Raw genomic sequence first — 8891 nt, forward strand, 5'->3', positions numbered from 1 at the left:
ATTCTTCAGGGGATTTAACTGAGGATGTTGCCAGAGAACGTAATATATATATATATATATATATATATATATATATATATATATATATATATATATATATATATATATATATATATATATATATATATATGATATATATATATTTATATATTTATGTATGTATGTATATATATACAGTATATATGTATATATATACATATATATATTCTCTTGTAACTTTACTTATGTATATACATAAATATGTCATATATACACAGATATATAATGTATATATACATACAAACACACACACACATATATGAATACATATACACCAGTGGGTCTGTGTATGTGCAGGTGTATTGTGCGCGTGCTTGCGCCCATTGCGAAAGGCCCTTGTTAAAGGGAAGGCGCACCTCCCAAACTTCCCTCACTCACTTACAGTAGGTGAGGTGACCTTCCTTGGCAGGCTGGGCGAGAGATGGACCTTACAAGTCGCTATTGTGTTGTTCAAATAGTCAGATCAGACTGTTTGTCTTTTCTTTCGTGACGAGTCTTGAAGCAGTGGCCGGAGGCGGTTGTTTTCGTTCTGCTTGCTTATTTTCTCTGCCTTCTGTACTTTTCGTTTTTTGGCTTACAGTTCATTTTGTATTGGATTTTGTTATTTCGTTTTTGACTTGTAGTTTATTATGTGTTTTATTTTGCATTTCGTTTTTGACATACAGTTCATTTTGTGTTTCATTTTTTTTTACTTCATTCTGTATTTTGTTTTTTGACTTACAAAAGTTCATCTTGTATTTCATTTTGCATATCGTTTCCTTTACTTACAGTTCATTTTGTATTTCTTTTTTTTACTTGGTTCATTTTTGTATTTCATTTTGTATTTTGTTTTTGGACTCACAGTTCATTATGTATTTCATTTTGCATTTCGTTTTTGACTTACAGTTCGTTTTGTATTTCGTTTTTTTACAGTTCATTTTGTATTTCGTTTTTTTACTTACAGCTAATTTTGTATTTCGTTTTTGACTTACAGTTCATTTTGTATATCGTTTTTCACTTACAGTTTAGTTTGTACTAGCTGACCAACCTGGCGCGGTCCAGGAAAACTGAATGACAACCGATAATCTCTCTCTCTCTCTCTCTCTCTCTCTCTCTCTCCAGGTAAGATTGTTGCTTCAATTACAATGCTCAACATTTTTGACATGTTATATTTCACCCCTTCTCACCTCCCCCCCATTCCTACAGGGGCTGAAGTTGGGCTTAGGGCTTCAGGAGTGTCACCATTCATCTCAGCGACCTTGAAAACTATGGATTAGACACTAATATCTGTCGTTTTTGGTTATTTTTACATGTCACCCCCTTCACACCCCCACCACTTTTGGTACCAGTGGTGTCTTACCCCCACAGTATTCTTTCCCAGATAGTAAGTCATATGTATACCAAGTTTGGTTGAAATTGCTCAATGTGTTTCAGAGTTTTGCTGGAATATGCACACACATACACATACATACATATATATATATATATATATATATATATATATATATATATATATATATATATATATATATATAGACTTCATTTTGCATTTCGTTTTTTACTTACAGTTCATTATGTATTTCATTGTTGACTTACAGTTTGTTTTGTATTTCGTTTTTTACTTACAGATCATTTTGTATTTCGTTTTTTACTTACAGTTCATTTTGTATTTCGTTTTTTACTTACAGTTTATTTTATATTTCATTATTGACTTACTTTTCGTTTTGTACTTCGTTTTTTACTTACAGTTCATTTTGTATTTCATTATTGACTTTCTTTCCGTTTTGTATTTCGGTTTTTACTTACAGTCACTTTGTATTTCGTTTTTAACTTACAGTTCATTTTGGATTTCGTTTTTGACTTACAGATCATTTTGTATTTCGTTTTTTACTTACAGTTCATTTTGTATTTCGTTTTTAATTTACAGTTGATTTTGTATTTCGTTTTATACTTGCAGTTCATTTTGTATTTCATTATTGACTTACTTTTCGTTTTGTACTTCGTTTTTTACTTACAGTTCATTTTGTATTTCATTATTGACTTTTTTTTCGTTTTGTATTTCGTTTTTTACTTACAGTCATTTTGTATTTCGTTTTTAACTTACAGCTCATTTTGGATTTCGTTTTTGACTTACAATTCATTTGTATTTCGTTTTTGACTTACAGTTCATTTTGTATTTCATTGTTGATTTATTTTTCATTTTGTATTTCGTTTTTTACGTAAAGTTCATTTTGTTTTTCGTTTTTGCATTACTGTTCGTTTTGTATCTCATTGTTGACTTAATTTTCATTTTTATTTCGTTTTTGACTTACAGTTTATTTTATATTTCATTGTTGACATACTTTTCATTTTGTATTTCGTTTTTTGCTTACAGTTCATTTTGTATTTCGTTTTTAACTTACAGTTCATTTTGGATTTCGTTTTTTACTTACTGTTCGTTTTGTATTTCTTTTTTACTTATATTTCATTTTGTATTTCGTTTTTTACAGTTCATTTTGTATTTCGTTTTTTACAGTTCATTTTGTGTTTCTTTTTTTTACTTATAGTTCATTTTGTATCTCGTTTTTTGACCTACAATTCATTTTCTATTTCTTTTTCACCTTACAGTTTATCTTGTATTTCGTTTTTACCTACAGTTCATTTTCTTTATTTGTATATGTACATACGAAGATTTATATTTGGATACAGGAGAAGGAACTACGGTAATTAACGCAATTAGAGAGAGAGAGAGAAAGAGAGAGAGAGAGATTCATTTTTACCATTTACCGACCACTCACGTGCCTCTCTAGATTGATAGATAGATAGATAGATAGGAAGGTACATATTTTTCCCAGTTACTAATCACTCATCTCTCTCTCTCTCTCTCTCTCTCTCTCTCTCTCACACAAGCTTCGATTCACGGCAGTGCAGTGGGGTCAGCGGGCAGAGGAATACTGGATTCCCATACGGTGGTTACACCTCGCTCTGTCCGGGAATCGAACATTGGTCATTCAGGTGTAAGCTAAATCTGTTTTCGCTCGCAGCGTGGATCCAGAAAGAGAGAGGGAGAAATAATATATATGTATATATATATATATATATATATATATATATATATATATATATATATATATATATATGTATGTATGCATACACATAAATATAAACATATATATATTTATATGCGTGTGTGTGTGTATGTGTGGATTAACAACCACTGTAACACATAACCAATTACTCGCCTTTGCTTGTTGCCACACACACTTGGCAGTCATCGCCAGAACGTAATTGCCCTTGAATAACAAGTGTCAAGTAACCCATTCTTTTTTCAAGAAATCTTTCTATGAATTCCTCTTTGTCTTCTTCAATGCCAGACTTCATGAAATGCTTTCGTGACAAGTATTTATTTTTTTTTATTTTGATCTATGCCACCATTCCCTTTTCTGAATATATACACTGCTCTTCTCCTGCCTGACCTCCTGTCGTCAGTATAAGCGAAGTTATGCCCTTGTATATGTCAGTTTGTCCATTATCGTCTTTATTTCTGGCGTCCATTTCATTCCGTCATCTGCTCATACAATATTCTGTCGTAATTGGCTTCATTATTATTATTATTATTATTATTATTATTATTATTATTATTATTATTATTATTATTATTATTATTAATGGAGAAACAAGTCCACAGTTATGTATGGGTACAAATATATTCAAAAATAAATCTGTATAGAGAGCTTTTGTTAATAATAATAATAATAATAATAATAATAATAATAATAATAATAATAATAATAATAATAATAATAAATACTTAAATGGAGAAACAAATCTAGTTATGTATGAGTCTTAAATGGAGAAACAAATCTCTACAGAGATTTTCGGGGATCTGTATGATTGAAAAGATGAATCAAATATATTTAAAAATAAATCTTTACAGAGATTTTCGAATCTGTTCGATTGAAAAGATGAATCGAACAGATTCCCATTAAAGCTCTATGTAGAGATTTATTTTTAAATATATTTGTATTATTATACTCAGTTGTGATTTGTTTCTCCATTTAAGACTCATGCTATTATTATTATTATTATTATTATTATTATTATTATTATTATTATTATTATTATTATTATTATTATTATTATTATTATTATTATTGAAAACAGAAAGCCTACTGTGTTTCATAACTTGCATCGAGAGAATTATAACAGTTATATAAAAATTCCTCTTTCTGAAAATATCTTATACACGGTCATCAAAACAAACGTGCTCATCGACACCGTAAATATATTATTTACCAAAAATAAGTTTCCTGCATTTATGAGAAAAAAACCATCAGAAATATTCCTTTTTGTAATACCATTCCCACATTTCCAAAGTACACCATTGTATATAAAAAAGAACAGCCCTTTTGGCATCCCCTAATCTCGCATAATCACTGCAGTGTGGAGCCACACGTGGCTCCACTCCAGGTGAAAGCAAGTACAGGAATGGAGCCAAAAGAGCCGATAAGAGGAAACAGGAAAAATGAGAATAAAAATAAGTGTCAGTGGTAGGATGATAGCCTCAGGGACCTTAAACTGGACATTTAATCTCTCGACAGCATTTGTAAAGTTGGCTGCCCCCATGACAGCCAGTCTTGAAATGTTGGTTAGAGATTACATGGTCATTTTGGTTTGACTGAAGTGATCTTTTTGTTGTTGATTTTCAGTTTTATTCTAATTTTTAGTTTGCTGTAAAAGAAAACTATTATAGAGATGGCTATTTGTCCGTCTGTCCGTCCTCAGATCTTAAAAACTACTGAGGCTTGAGGGCTGCAAATTGGTATGTTGATCATCCACCCTCCAATCATCAAACTTACCAAATTGCAGCTCTCTAGCCTCAGTAGTTTTTTTATTTGATTTAAGGTTAAAGTAAGCCATGATCGTTCGTCTGGCACCGCTATAGGTGCCAACAACAACACAGGCCAACACCAGGCCGTGGCTGAAAGTTTCAGTGGCCGTGGCTAAGAGTTTCATGGGCCACAGCTGAGAGTTTCATACAGCATTATAAGCTGTACAGGAAACTCGATTTCTTCGGCGCATTTTTTACTTGTTTATTTCTGCTCTTACTGAATATTTTTTGAATGGATTCCTGTATATACTTTTGCCTAAATGAGATCCTTGTGTACCTGGAAAGCATAGTGGCTATTCGAGGTTAAAGGTTAAAACGTACTCTATATTTTTAATCTCTTACACGTAATTCATCCATATATAGCATTGCATATAAACACTAGAAGATAATCAGTGGTCACGTCCATCTCATAATCAGAGATGGTCTTCCTTGACTCTTAATCATCCCTTAAACAAAAGTTCATTGAAATCCATCAATGGATTATTGAGATATCTCTTAAACTAATCATCAGTAGGCGACTACCTAACCTTCTTTCTTCATTACTGAGGTATATATATATATATATATATATATATATATATATATATATATATATATATATATATATATATATATGTGTGTGTGTGTGTGTGTATGTGTGTATATATATATATATATATATATATATATATATATATATATATATATATATATATATATATATATATAAATATATTATATTTATATATATACATATATAAATATATGTATATATATTTATATATGTAAATTTATGTATATATATATATATATATATATATATATATATATATATTTATTATATACATATATATGATATGAATAAATAAATAAATAAATAAGTATATATATATATATATATATACATACATACATACATACATATGATATAAATAAATAAATACATATATACATACATACATACATGCATAAACAAGATGTTTTCTGAAAAAACCGTGCCCCCGACAATAGCAAATTCTATTTTGACCTTCAACACACAAACTAATAAACTTAGGACCTAGACCTTTACCTTGACCTACTTAAGACTCCACTTTGCACATGCACTTCGTTTGTGGAGTACGCATGCAGACGGACCAGACGAGTCAATTACACGATTCTCCAGACCATAAAAAAAGTTTTATTTTTCAGAAGATTCTTGGACGATTACCCCAACCCGACACACCCAGGCCGGTTCCTGGGAGAACCAATTACTTCCCGCGAAAGCTTAACGTTTGTCGATAAGTCAAGAACCAGACTGTTTCACAGTGCTTTTAGTTCTGGTGTGATCTTACCCTTTTTTCTTTTTTTTTTTTTTTTTACCCGTGCGTTTCTAGTTTTCCGTAAAAGAAAGCGGTTAAGATGGCTGTTTGTCTGTCCGTCCCTCCGTCCGCACTTTTTCTGTCCGCCCTCAGATCTTGAAAACTACTGAGGCTAGAGGGCTGCAAATGGGTGTGTTGATCATCCACCCTCCAATCATCAAACATACCGAATTGCTGCCCTCTAGCCTCGGTAGTTTTTATTTGATTTAAGATTAAAGTTAGCCATAATCGTGCGTCCGGCACCGATATACATGCCAAGAGCACATGCCACCACCGGGCCGTGGCTGAAAGTTTCATGGGCCGCGGCTGAGAGTTTCATACAGCATTATACGCTGTACAGAAAACTCGATTGCGCCGAAGAAATTTCGGCGCACTTTGTACTTGTTTGTTTCGGGGAACTTGGCATGTTGATGTTATAAATATTCTTAATTGTTATTATTGTTATTATTGATAATGAAAATTATGATAGTAATATAATGATAATAATCATTACAACAAACATATATCTTTATGTATGTAGATTTCAACACGTAAGAAAAAATACTCCCGAAACACCACATGTTTAAAACTGTGAAAGCAGTTTTGATCAATTTTTTCCAAAATCAGAGAAACGGAAAGTAAGGGGCACACAGAGGCAGTAAAAGAAATCCAAGGCTTGGAAGTAGAGGGGAAAGAAACAACCACCTAGCTGTGTTGTCCGAGGATTACTGATTAGGAAAAGATTGCCCGACGGGTGGTACAAGTTTTCCTGACTGGCGGTGATCCATTAGGTGATGACAGATGTGTCTCTCAAATAGGACGTGATATGTTGAGGAACACTGAGGAAGGTGGAGTGTCCCAACCTCTAGGAAGTAAATGTATGAATGGCTGATTAAGTTGATCGACTCTCGTGTTCGTGATTCCTGCGCAATATCTGGAGATTATATATATATATATATATATATATATATATATATATATATATATATATATATATATATATATATATATATATATATATATATATATATCAGAGCAATACTCTAAACGACACCTGTAAAAGAAGAGGGGACTGGTGAACTTCACGAGGGAGTTGAAATGAAGTTTTGTCTTTAACTAGCTGACGTCAAGTTATTATGATAAATTGATAATAATTCAACATCAACATTTGCTTATTTTTTTCTTTTCCTTTGCAGGCTTACGTGTGTGGAAGGTCACCAGGTATCAGGTCAGTAACCTTGATTTGTTTTAGCTTTTAGTTTTTGTAAAAGAAAACTGTTGAAATGGCTATTTCTTTGTCCGTCCGCACTTTTTCTGATCTTTAAAAACTACTGAGGCTAGAGGGCAGTAAATTGGTATGTTGATCATCCACCCTCCAATCATCAAACATACCTAATTACAACCCTCTAGCCTCAGTAGTTTTTATTTTATTTAAGGTTAAAGTTAGCCATAATCATGCGTCTGGGACCGCATAGGTACCAAGAACACAGGCCACCACCGGGCCGTGGCTGAGAGTTTCATACAGCATTATACGCTGTACAGAAAACTCGATTGCGCCGAAGAAACCTCGTCGCATTTTTAGCTTGTTTTTTTTTTTTTTTAAGATAGTTATAGTAGCTAGATATTCTTGTCCAATCGATCAAGCCGAGAGAATGTTCCTGTGAATCCATTATGCATTGATTAAAATGAGGCCCATTCATTGGAGAAACTGTAAATTCTGATGCCATAAAGATGGGGTACGTACATATCATTAATCCACAAGAAACAATTAATTCACCAAATATTTATGTAAAATCGGGTGCCAAAATTTTGCAGAAAATTGCCTGTGGGCACGTTTTACAATTTCGCAAGTTTTCTGAAAACCACTCAGTTAATTAAGTTAATATACGTTAAATTGTTGATAATCTCTTCATCTCAGCGTAAGTGCCAACGTCCTTGAATGGCACCAGCAGTGCCACTTCCGGTTTTCCTCCATCTCCAAAAACAAGTGACACAGGAATTTACTTTCTCACATAATCAGATGTTCCCCGCCTTGAGGTCAGATACGATTGGGAATTAATAAGCAAATGAAATAATATTAAACATTTTTTTTAAATTGTTATTTTTAATCATTTTTGTATCTGGTTTGGACGATTTTTTTTTTTTTACGTATTCTGTACCTTGGTGACCTTGAATAAAGGGCAACTGTCAAAATCATTTGGGTGAAGAGCATCGGTGGGCCATTTTTAGTGCTTATCAAATTTCATGAAGACCAAATGAAAAAGTTTTTATATTAATAGCAACAATAGCACCAAGATAAAAATCATGAGCACAATGCAGTCATTTCAGTTTATTATTAGTTTATTATTATTATTATTATTATTATTATTATTATTATTATTATTATTATTATTATTATTATTATTATTACTTTATACACATTGCCTTAAACATTTACCTATGTGAATATGCAAGTAAATGTTTGTTTCTGTATTGTATCTCAAACATTAGGTCAGGAAGCTGGGTCAAATTTGCCGGTATGTTAAGACCTTTGTGGTCCAGATGCCAGCGCCCTGGCCTGTCATTTGACCGCCAGGGTTTCGATCCGATGCGAGTGAAATATATATATACATACATATATATATATATATATATATATATATATATATATATATATATATATATATATATATATATATATATATATA

Source organism: Macrobrachium rosenbergii, chromosome 45, assembly GCF_040412425.1.
Source record: "Macrobrachium rosenbergii isolate ZJJX-2024 chromosome 45, ASM4041242v1, whole genome shotgun sequence".
NCBI lineage: Eukaryota > Metazoa > Arthropoda > Malacostraca > Decapoda > Palaemonidae > Macrobrachium > Macrobrachium rosenbergii.